This window comes from Zingiber officinale, chromosome 5B (genome assembly GCF_018446385.1).
Source record: "Zingiber officinale cultivar Zhangliang chromosome 5B, Zo_v1.1, whole genome shotgun sequence".
Taxonomy (NCBI): Eukaryota; Viridiplantae; Streptophyta; class Magnoliopsida; order Zingiberales; family Zingiberaceae; genus Zingiber; species Zingiber officinale.
Window position 1 is genome coordinate 82,506,477 of NC_055995.1, and position 11,653 is coordinate 82,518,129.

An 11,653-nucleotide genomic window follows, 5' to 3' on the forward strand; every position below is an offset into this window, starting at 1 on the left:
GCAAGAATCCTATGTCGCTCTAGAAAAAGACTTGGCGATTACCAAGGTGAACTTAACTGCCAGCTACGACCGAGAGGCGGCCCTCAAAAGCAAATGGGAGGCCGAGAAGGATACTATCAGGTCTCTGCAATCAGATCTTCTCAAGGGCAAAGAGGAGGCTTCCATCGCTGCCCGAGAAATAATGCTGGTGTGGGCTGATGGGGACAAGACTAAAGGAGAGCTAGCTGACTACAAGGCAGGGGAAATTGGCCGCCTGAAGGCATACTGAATTGCCTATGTCAAGTCTACCACTTTTGGAAAGAAGGTAGGCAATTTGATCGACACGATGCTATATTATGGCAGCGTGGGCGCTGCACGCCAACTGTTTGAGCAGGGCCTCCTCCAATTTGCTCCCCCAGATAATTTTCTGAACAGGACCCGCCTCGTGGATGAGCTCCCCGTTGAAGCTTTTCCTTCCTTTGACGACGATGATGACTTTGTATTTACTTCTGTAACTTTGCAATGAACCAGGTCTGAGTGTAAACGCCTTATTTGGAACATTTTCCTTATTAATGGGTATTTCATGTTGATGTCTATCTCGATTCGCTTAAAAGACCCATCGAGCGAGTGCCTCTTCCAAGAGCACTTCATGTCTTACGCCCACTAGTTTTCTGAGGTTATTAGCAAGATCTACCTATCCCTCGGTCGGGGTCCTGTTCGAACCCCCTTTATATCCTGACTGGTGTTGCCGATCTGGATCTTGGATGGCCTACTTTCCTGAGTATATCTTTCAATCTTTGTTGTTATAAGGCTTGAGGGAGCAATAACTGTGGTCGCGTCCTGCCGATCTGGATCTTGGGTGGCCTACTTTCCTGAGTATATCTTCCAATCTTTGTTTTTATAAGGATTGAGGGAGCAATAACTGTGGTCGCGTCCCTTCCCTTATTACCCTCGTATTCCGCGTCGCTACTTTTTCTGACAACTTTCCTTGGCACCTCTGTCTATGTTGATCCAACGACCCCTATGTCGGGATGGCTTGCGTTATCTGTGGCGTGAACCATCATATGTGGGATAACCATAATGCCCTGGGGGTGGCATCTATAAATGTATCTCCTTCTCCCTTCTTCTGAACTTTTCTCACCTCCTCTTTCTCTTTGCTCCCGCCACCGGCTGTGACTAGCTATCCATTTCTGGCCTTAGTCTTCCATATGGCTTCCCCTGCACTCGTAAATGCTCCTGGAGTTTCTACTTTCTCTGGAGTGGATCTAGATGACCTTCGTTATAATTATGAGATTTCTGAGGAGATGCACATCATCATACCTTCCGCGATCCACCGAGCCTCTGCCCCTCCGGAGGGGTATGTTACTTTCTTTAAGGAGCAATTTGCTGCCGGTCTCCGCTTCCCTATCCATCCCCTTTTTTCTACGGTGAACCGCTACTTTAGAATTCCTCTAGGTCAGCTATCTCCCAATTCCTTGAGGATCATGTGTGGATTTGTTGTCCTTTGTGAAGTATGTGATATCTCCTGGTCTCCTCGCTTGTTTCACTACTTCTTTACCCCTTGCCGACAGAGTGAGGGTTTGTTTCGCCTTCAAGCCCATATTCGCACTACTTTCTTTTGTTCCATTCCTTCCTCTGACGCTAACTGAAAGGATAAATATTTCTTCCTCCACTTCCCTGTTGCTATGGAATGGCCTACTCGATGGCAGTCATCCCTTCTCGAAATGCCTCACTTGGGGGATTTCTGGACCGATCCTCTCTTTATGGAGGCTTTTGCCCAGCTATCATGTTGGCGATTGAATCTGCTCACACTGCTGGCTGAGGATGTACTATTCCTGTTCAAGATAAGTCACATTCCCTCTGAGCTGCCCCACTCCCTAGGTAAGTTCCACCTGTCCTTAACTCGTTTTTCTCTATTTTTTGTTACGCGACTCTAATTATGATGCTCCTTTCCCAGCCAACACCTTAAATCGTGCTTCTGAGGCCCATCCTCTGCCCTTAAGCGATCAAGAAATAAACCGTAGAGGTCATCTTATCCTGGCTAGGAGGAGTCTTCCACACTCTGTTGGAGTATATACTAAAAGCTTAGCTTTTGTATAAACATTTATAAGAATCACATTGGTCAAGTATCTACATTTATATATACTGAGTGTAGTTGTTCAATTAATTTATATTGTAGATAACATGGTGTGTGGTGTCACACACAGGAGATCGTGTTATCAGTTATTTATAAATTATAAACAGTAGCTCATGACTAAGATGGAAAGGAACAAATCATTGGAATAGTCATAGTGTAATTAGGTATTAGTTTATCTTGACTAATAAATTACACTAGTACACTCTTAGTGTATTGAACAGGACCATTTAAGGAAAGTTCTTTTGATATTGACTTAATAAAAGAATAAGTCCTTAGTTATTATGGAAGTGTGTGCTCTTAATCCTAATATAATAACAAGCACATATATTTAATATTTATTTCTTTAACTTATCAAAGGGTGAGATTTAGCTTGATAAATCAATAAGCCCGATAAGTTGGGAAATGATATTATTTATAGTGTGTGTTGTTGATTATAGAAGAAAATTGTGTCCTAGTAATCTAGGTTGATAATGTCCCCAAGAGGAGCTCATAAGGATTGTAATGTTAAACCCTACAAGTGGACTTAGTCCGACATGACGATAAGGGTGAGTGGTACTACTCTTGGACTGAGATATTAATTAAAATGAGTTGTCAGTAACTCAATTAATTAGTGGACATCTAACATCTTAAACACAGGGAGACTAACACACTCATAATAAGAAGGAGCCCAAAATGTAATTTGGGATTGATGCGGTAGTTCAATAATAATTCTTTAGTGGTATGAATTATTATTGATGAAGTTAAGTTGTGTGTTCAGGACGAACACAGGAAGTTTAATTTCATCGGGAGACCAAAACCAATTCCTCCTCTCGATCCCTATCGTAGCCTCTTGTATATATAGATTTATGCTCACCATATACCCACTTCTTACCCAACCTAAGGGGGTCGGCCAAGCTAGCTTGGAATCCAAGCTAGGGTCGGCCAAGACCAAGTGGTTGAGCTAAGTTGATGGCCGGCCAATGCTTGGAATTCAAGCATGATGTGGCCGGCCACATCACATTAAAAGGGATTTTATTTATAAATTTTTCTTATGTGGATTCCATGATTTTAAAAGAGAGTTTAAAATTTAAATCTTTCTTTTTATAGCTTTCTACAAAAGATTAAGAAAAGATTTGAAATCTTTCCTTATTTGTAGATTGAAAGGTAGATTTTAATTTTGAGAAAACTTTCCTTTTTTAACCATGTTCATAATTTAAAAGAGAGTTTAAAAATTAAATATTCTCTTTTATAAATTTCTACAAAAGATTAAGAAAAGATTTAATATCTTTCCTTATTTGTAGATTGAAAGGAGATTTTAATTTTTAGGGATAACTTTCCTTTTTGGAAATCATCCACATGTTTAAAAGAAAGATTTTAATTTATAAAATTTCCTTTTTACAAACCACCATGAAGGGAAAAATTATTGGAGAAATTTTTTATAAATTTCCAAAAACAAATTAGGAAGTTTTAATTCTTGTGTTAATTAAAACTCTCCTTGTTTTGGAGATTAAAGTGGCCGACCATGATGTTTAAGAAAAGAAAATTGTTTTTTAAATTAATTAATTTTTCTTTTCATGGCAAAAGAATTACGGAAGTTTTTATTTAAATTTCCTTATTTGTCAAGACCAAGGATTATAAAAAAGAGGTTAGAGGTGTCTTCAAGAGAAAACTCTATTCTTTTTCTTCCTCTCTTTTCCTCCTTGGTGTGGCCGGCCCTAGAGGTTATCCCTCTCCTCTTCTCTTCTTCTTTAGTGGCCGGTTTCATCTTTCTTTTGGAGTTGGTGGTGGTGGCCGGTTCTAGCTAGGAGAAGAAGGAGAGAAAGGAGGCTTTGTTTCTAGCATCCCTTGGAGCTTGGTGGTGGTGGTCGGACCTCTACTTCTCTTGGAGAATTGATAGTGGCCGAATCTAGCTTGGAGAAGAATGAGCTTGGTGGTTCTCGTCTCGGAAGATCGTTGCACACACAACGTCCGAGATTAGAAGAGGAATACGGTAGAAGATCAGGAGGTTATTTTTGCTTACAAAGAAAGGTATAACTAGTAATTATTTTCCGCATCATACTAGTTTTTTTTGTATAGTTATTTTTGGAAACATCAAACACAAGAGGCATATGATTCTAGAGTTTTTAGATTTGTTTCGAATGTGTATTGTTCTTTATTTTTCGAATTTGTGATTCGATTATTATTTTTGGTTAAACCAAGAGTTATATAAGAAAATTAAATATTAGCTTTCCTTAAAAGGCTTTGTCTAGGCGGTGGTGGATGCTCTCATACCCAAGAAGGTCATGTGCCTCGCCATGCAGTCCTGGAAGCCAAGTTTGGAAATTAATATTTAATGGAATTTATAACGTAGGTGGATTTGAATCAATAGTGTTAAGTTCTGCTTGCGATTCAAATATAAATCATTAAGAACAGATAAGTTAAATTTGGAATCAATGATGTCAAGTTCCGTCTGCGATTCCTAATTTAACTTCTAAAGAATACAATAGGTTATTTAGGAAAGGTTCGACACTTGTACAAAATTTTTGTACAGTGGAACCGGTACGATCTTCCTAGGACTAACCAACACACTCTGCCTCCTCTCGCCTTGGGACCTCCGAGGCCCCAACTCCCCAATCGGCCCCTCCATCTGCCCTCTGATCAGCCCCTCGCTCAGATCCAAGATCAGCCTCTCTACCAACTTCTCGGTCAACCACCCACGTGCGTTTTACTCCCAATCCTGTCCGACAAACTATGTCTGAATTCCCTACTCATTGGTCTCGATCGCCTTCAGAGGATTCAGGTTCAGACGACCAACCACTTCGCCATAAACCCCAACGTAGATCCACAGGATCAGACCCGGCTTCGATGGATCCGCTTGCCACTCAGACTCCCCTTCCTCCTTCGGTCACCGCTTCAGGTTCATAATTTCCAGGTGCTTTCGTTGCCCCACTAGAGGTTCGAGAGGGAAACTCTTGAGGAAAGGCTCCGGTAGTTAAAGAAGAAGTTCTTTCGGAACTTTTCTCCATTCCCATGGGCCCCTTTTCATCACACACGCCCCGCCCTACTTCAGCAACTCCTTCCCAACCTGCATCCTCCCCACCCTATGCCTCTGTTCACTCTGAGTTTTAGGGCACAACAGCAGGGCCTTCGACGCAACCCACTCATGATGAGACCCAGGCTGGACCCTCCCACTCGCAGTGTTCTTCCTACTCTTATTTCAGAGCTGTCATGCCCTTTGAATGGAAATTATGATGTCAATCGGATGCCCCCACCAGTCGCCTTACTTTAAGAGGACAGTTGTCGACTCGCTGGGAAGAAAGATTACAGCAGATGCACGCCCTTTCTGTTCCTGTCCAACTGGACCTTTTCTCTGAAGGGACTGTTTCTGTAAGTCTCCTCCTGTACTTTCCCTCATTATTTCCCCCTCTATTTTATGGACATCTATTGTATGTTCAGGGCTTCGCCGAGTCCTTAGTGCTAAGTCAAACGCTCTCCCTTCTGTATCAAGAAAATAAATCTTTGAAGGATAAGGTGGTTGACTTGGAAACCCAACTACATGACCCAGTTACGGTCGGCTGACAGTTAAGGGGTGAAATAGCAGCTTTGCAGAGAACAAATGCTCTCCACCGGCAATCTTTGAGAGAGGATGATCAGGAAATCAAGCAACTCTGCGAGGAAAAGAGCAAGCTCAAGGCTTTCTATAAACAAGAACTGGATCAAAGAACTCAAGAGTTGCATTCTAAAGGGGTACTTCTAATGAACCAGAGCAAGGATTTGGAAACACAAGCCAAAGAATTACAAACGCTACAGGCTGAATTAGCTCAATCCCGTTCCATTTCCTCGGAGATTGCCTTAGCTATGACAATGTATAAGGCAGGAGAAAATGAGCGATGTAGGCTGAGAAGGGAGGTGTATTTGCATTCCCCAGAGTTTGACACTCAAGTAGGCGACCGCTTTGTCACCGCAGTAGCCTATGGGGTAGCAGGGGCACTCAGACAATTATACGAAAAAGGATATTTATCGTTTGCTCCGCCTGAAGATTTCCTAGACCACCGACGGATCTTAAGAGAAATTCCTAACGATGTTTTTGGCGAATTTAAATGATCCTATCTGCAGGTTAAACCTCTTGTGTTTATAATATGTAAATTTGGATGTTGATTATGATTGTTCATGTTTGGTATTCTATTATAACAAAACTTACATATGCTATTCCTAGTTTGAGGCACCTAGTAAGTCTTGGAATTTATGGTTACTAGGAACCACATGTTCCGGACCAGGTAAACGTTCCTGACCGGGAAGTCCTCTTGGACACAACTTGTCATACTTAATCAACCCTGTTTTTATTTTTACAAAAAGGTGAGTTAGCTAAGTGCAGTAGGGTTGTAAGTAATTAGCACTCCAAGGCCTATCTAGCTTCTTACCACGAGCGTCTTGCAAGTAATAGGCCCCCGATGCTAATTTCTTAATGATTTTATAAGGTCCATCCCATTGAGGTGCTAGCTTGGTTACTTCCCCTACCGGCTTGGTTTGCTTCCATACCAGGACTCCCTCTCCAAAGAATCGAGGGATTACTCTTCTATTATAATTTTGTCGCATCCTTTGTCAGTAAGCTTCCAATCTGGCTGCTGTCTGCTCGTGGATTTCACTGATGAGATCCAGCTTTGTTAGCCGCCACTCAGTATTTCCTTCATCATATAATATCCATTTAATGGAAGGTACCCTGATCTCTATAGGCACCACTGCCTCATTACCATAGACCAAATGAAATGGAGTAAGCCCAATACTCTCTCGAGAGGTCGTACTGTATGCCCACAAGATACTAGGCAATTCTTCCACCCAATTACCTCCCACATGATCTAATTTAACCTTCAATCCTCGCACTATCTCTCTATTGATGACTTCTGCTTGCCCATTGCTTTGAGGATATGTCATAGATGTAAAGGTCTGACTGATACCAAATCCATGACACCAATCCCGGAGCTTGCGGCCTTGAAATGGCCTCCCATTGTCAGAAACTAATTTATGTGGTATCTCAAATCTGCAAAGGATATTCCTCCATAAGAACTGAATGACAGCTCCCTCTGTGATCCTGGCCAGGGCTTCTGCCTCTACCCATTTGGAGAAGTAATCTACAGCTACCAGTAAGAATCACTTTTGACCAGGTGCCATGGGGAATGGGTCAACTATATCCATTCCTCATTGGTCGAAGGGACAAGAAACTATGGACGTCCTCAGCATGGTGGTGGGTATATGTGTCAGATTCTGATGCTTCTGATAGGATAGGCAAGTGCTCACCAACCTCTGAGTGTCTTTCTGTAAGGAGGGCCAGAAGTACCCGGCCAGTAATACCTTTCGGGCCAGCGTCCTACCTCCAGCATGATTTCCGCAGCAACCCAGGTGTATTTCTTGTAAAACATGCTTCGCCTCCTCCATGCCTAAGCATTTGAGGAGTGGTCTAGAAAAGGCTCACTTGTACAATTGGTCTCCGATCATAACATAAGCATGGGCTCTTTTTTGGACCAACAGTGCTTCCTCCAGATCTGTTGGCAAGATGTTTTATTGAAGATAGCTAATCATTGGCGTCCTCCAATCAATTAACTCCACTATATTAGTTTGTAGATCTATTTGGGCTATCAAGAAGGTTTGCGCAATTGAACGATTTAGCACCCAAGTGGTCAGAGAGCTGGCCATTTTGGCTAATTCATCAGCTCAGTTATTCTTAGCTCTGGGGATCTTGGTCACCGTAACCTCCTTGAATTCCTCCTTCGTATGCCTCTCGGTATACTTGTAACTTGTTGCTGTTAACCTCGAAATTGCCTACTACTTGTTGAGCCACTAATTGAGAATCTAAGTAAATGATCACCTTGGTCGCTCCTACATGCCTAGCAGCCTCATATTCTGCTTCGTTATTGGTAGCTCTAAAATTCAATCGGACAGCTAATTGCAATATATCCTCTTGAGGAGATACCAGAAGGAGTCCTATGCCACTGCCTGCTGAGTAGCTGACTCATCCACATAAACTTTCCAAGTTTCCTCAAAATCTTCTTGATGGACTTCTATCAAGAAATCCATCAGGGCTTGTGCTTTAATAGTGGTGCGAGGCTGGTATTGTATGTTGTACTCTCCCAACTCGGTTACCCATTTGATGAGGCGACCCGCAACTTCCACATTAGTGAGATCTTTCCCCATGGTGCTGTTAGTTAATACAAAAATGGGATGCGCCAAAAAATAAGGTCTTAAGTGACGAGCCATGAGCACCAATCCGTAAACTAATTTTTCCAAGGTTGTGTACCTGGTCTCCGCCCCCTTTAGTAAGTGACTAAAAAAGTATAGTGGTCGTTTTACATTGTCATATTCCTTCACTAATACCACCCCCACAGTCTCAGGGGTGGTTGAGAGGTATACCCAGAGCGTTTCCTTGATCACGAGCTTGAATAGGGAAAGCAGGGTCTCTAGATACTTCTTTAGCTCTTCAAAAACTTTAGTACACTCCTCATCCCATTGGAATTTGGCATCTTTCCTAAGCACTTTAAAGAAGGGTGTCGCTTGATTCGCTGACCTGGAAATAAATCTGGGCAGCCTGTTATTCTGCCTATTAACTTCTACGCCTCCTTCAAATTTTGAGGAGCTTTCATGTCCCGGAGTGCCTGAACGTCGAGCAGCAAGACCAGCAGTAGAAGAGTTCTCAGATTGATTGATTATGAAGCTCCTGCCTGGGGCTTCTTTTATATGCTGTTCCGGGCGCCTGGATTCCTTCCGGGCGCCTGGAATGTGACGTCGCTGCTCAAACCGAGATGCTCCACGTGGTGACGGCTTGGTTTGGATATAATTTGACTTTAGGGCGCCCGGATTCCCTCCGGGCGCCCGGACCACCTTGTTCCAGAAAACTCCTTTTTCCTGCAAAACAAAGTTAGTCCGAGGCAATATATATCCTGCAACACAGATTGTTAGCACATTTTATCATAGTAAGAATTAGCACAAATAGTATGACTTAGATTCCGTCTTTCCGAGACCGGAATCTAGTCACGATCTCGACTTAGACATCCGAAATGGATCTAAGCTGGATTGACGCCTAATGTTCCCTTCCGGAGCGGCCCTCATGATCACTCACCTCCAGTGACTTACCTCACTTACCTGCCAGACGTCCGGTCAGCCCGTCGACCCGTCTGGACTTCTCGCCAAGCGTCCGGTCAGCCCGTCGACCCGCTTGGACTTCTCGCCAAGCGTCCGGTCAGCCCGTCGACCCTCTTGGACTTCTCGCCAAGCGTCCGGTCAGCCCGTCGACCCGCTTGGACTTCTCGCCAGCTATCCGGTCAGCCCGTCGACCTAGCTGGACTTTGTGCCAGACATCCGGTCAGTCCGTCGACCTGTCTGGACTTCTCCTGCACACTTGATCAAAGTGTCAGACAACAACAAAACTAACTTAACCTATTTGTCATTCATCAAAACCTGGGTTAGACCGTTAGTGCTACCCGCACCAACAGAAAGTTGTATTCCAACCTGAAGTAGAAGCACAGTTTGAGTTCATCGGAGAACCAAAGAGAAAGCCCAAGAAATTTCTCTCAGCTATGAAGGCACAGAGATTAATGGATTCAGGATGTACGGGATTTTTAGCACATGTAGTCAGTACCAGTCAGGACAGGGACCAACAGCTAGCAGAGGTCCGAGTCGTATGTGACTACCCAGTAGTCTTCCCTGAAGAGTTACCAGGCTTAGCACCAGACAGGGAGATTGAATTCGAGATAGAACTCATTCCCGGTACAAATCCTATCTCCAAAGCGCCTTACCGCATGGCTCAGTGGGGCGAAGGAACTTCACGAGCAACTCTGAGGCTGCTTGACAAGGGCTTCATACGCCCTAGTCACTCACCATGGGGAGCGCCTGTATTGTTCGTGAAGAAGAAGGACGGGAGAATGCGCCTGTGTATAGATTACCGGGCACTAAACCAAGTCACGATTAAGAACAGGTATCCTCTTCCCATAATAGATGACCTGTTTGATCAGCTGAAGGGAGCAGCAGTGTTCTCTAAGATAGACCTCAGATCAGGTTATCATCAGGTGAAAGTTAAAGAAGGGGATATACCCAAGACAGCATTCAGGACAGATACGGACATTACGAGTTCGTAGTCATGCCCTTTGGTGTGACAAATACCCCAGCTACTTTCATGGACCTCATGAACAGGGTATTCAGAGAATACTTAGATAAGTTCATTATCGTATTCATCGATGACATTCTTATCTATTCAGGAACTCAGGAAGAACACGCAGAGCACCTGAAAATAGTACTGCAGACCCTTCAGCAGAACCAGTTGTACGCCAACTTCACAAAATGTGAATTTTGGTTAGATCAGGTGTCCTTCCTAGGTCACATCATCTCAAAGGATGGTATTATGGTAGACCCCAGTAAGATAGAAGCTGTGAGTAACTGGAAAAGACCCAAGAACGCTAGCGAGATCAGAAGCTTTCTGGGACTAGCAGGTTATTACAGAAAGTTTGTAGAGGACTTCTCCAGAATAGCCTCCCCACTGACAGCTCTTACCAGGAAGAACAAGAAATTTCAGTGGACAGAGGACTGTGAGAACAGCTTCAGCGAGTTAAAAAGAAGATTGACCAGTGCACCTATTCTAGCTCTACCCGAGAACACAGACAGCTTTGATATTTATAGTAATGCCTCTAAGTTAGGACTAGGAGCAGTGCTGATGCAAGATGGCAAGGTAATCGCCTACGCCTCCAGACAACTCAAGGATTATGAGAAGAACTATCCTACTCATGACCTTGAGCTTGCAGCAGTGGTGTTCGCCCTCAAAATTTAGAGACATTACTTGTATGGAGCTCAGTGCAGAGTGTATATAGATCATCAGAGTCTGAAGTACTTCTTCACTCAGAAGGATCTGAATATGCGACAGCGCAGATGGCTAGAGCTGGTCAAAGACTACGATATAGACATCCTCTACCACCCAGGAAAGGCAAATAGGGTAGCAGATGCACTTAGCAGAAAGTCCAGTGCTGCCCTATTATCTGTAGCAGCCATGTCACCGCCCCTACAGAAAGAGATCACAGATTTTGGTCTCGAACTCATAGTCGGACGACTCTCTACTATGACATTAGAGTCTACCTTGCTTGGCGACATCCAGACAGCTCAGGGGCAGGATCCTGAAATTCAGAAAATCAAGCAAGGATTAGCAGAATCGGAAAGTGGAGAATTCAGAGTGTCCACTAGCGGGGTGTTGTACTTTGGCGACAGATTATGTGTTCCAGATCAGGAGGAACTACGCAGGAAGATTCTAGATGAGGCTCACAAGACTCCTTATGCGATGCATCCTGGCTCCACCAAGATGTACCAGGACTTGAAGAAACGTTTTTGGTGGCCTGGGATGAAGAGAGACATCGCTCGATATGTCAGCACCTGCCTAACCAGTCAGAGGGTTAAGGCAGAACATCAGAGACCAGGAGGAGTTTTGCAGCCTATTCAGATCCCAGGATGGAAGTGGGAAGACATTTCTATGGATTTCATAGTGGGACTACCCAGAACCACGAATGATTTTGATACCATCTGGGTAATAGTCGACAGGTTGACTAA